Source organism: Propithecus coquereli, unplaced genomic scaffold (assembly GCF_000956105.1).
Source record: "Propithecus coquereli isolate 6110/MARCELLA unplaced genomic scaffold, Pcoq_1.0 Scaffold121, whole genome shotgun sequence".
Taxonomy (NCBI): domain Eukaryota; kingdom Metazoa; phylum Chordata; class Mammalia; order Primates; family Indriidae; genus Propithecus; species Propithecus coquereli.
Window position 1 is genome coordinate 2,120,096 of NW_012136192.1, and position 500 is coordinate 2,120,595.

Sequence of the window (500 nt, forward strand, 5' to 3'; positions counted from 1 at the left end):
AAAGTATTTCTTTTCTTCTTCATTTTCTTAACAAATTACTGAACAAAAAGAAAAGCTATGTTTGGGGATCCTGATATCAAAAGTACTTTGGCAGGAGGTTATCTTGATTACTAGGTTGGATTCTGGGGTTCTGGGCAATGTAAATTTTGGGATTGGAGTCTGAGCAAAACTTTTTAAAAAAAAGATTGTATCTGCTCTAATTAATAACAAAAAAGGGTAACAAATAAACAAAAGGAATATAAACTCTCATAAACGTGAATAAAACAAAGGAGGAATTAGTGAAATCTCTTTAAAAAAATTTAGTTTCCTACTTTGAAGTACATTTTGATTTGAGATAATGTTATTTAAGGATATATTTTAATGACTGGATAAAATACTTATAACTCAAGACTTTATTTATAGTTAAATGAGTACCTTGAAAAGCACTTAAAAGTTCCTTCTTTCACCTTAAGTAATCTCCATTTAATTTTAATATTTTAATTTGCTTAGGAAGTCATACA

General features: G+C 27.6%; 1 protein-coding gene across 1 annotated transcript in view; it reads right to left on the reverse strand.

The window, feature by feature from the left end:
• STXBP4 (syntaxin binding protein 4) overlaps positions 1-500 on the reverse strand; it is a 164,155-nt gene that overhangs the window by 39,551 nt on the left and 124,104 nt on the right. The gene's annotated exons all lie outside the window — the stretch shown is intronic.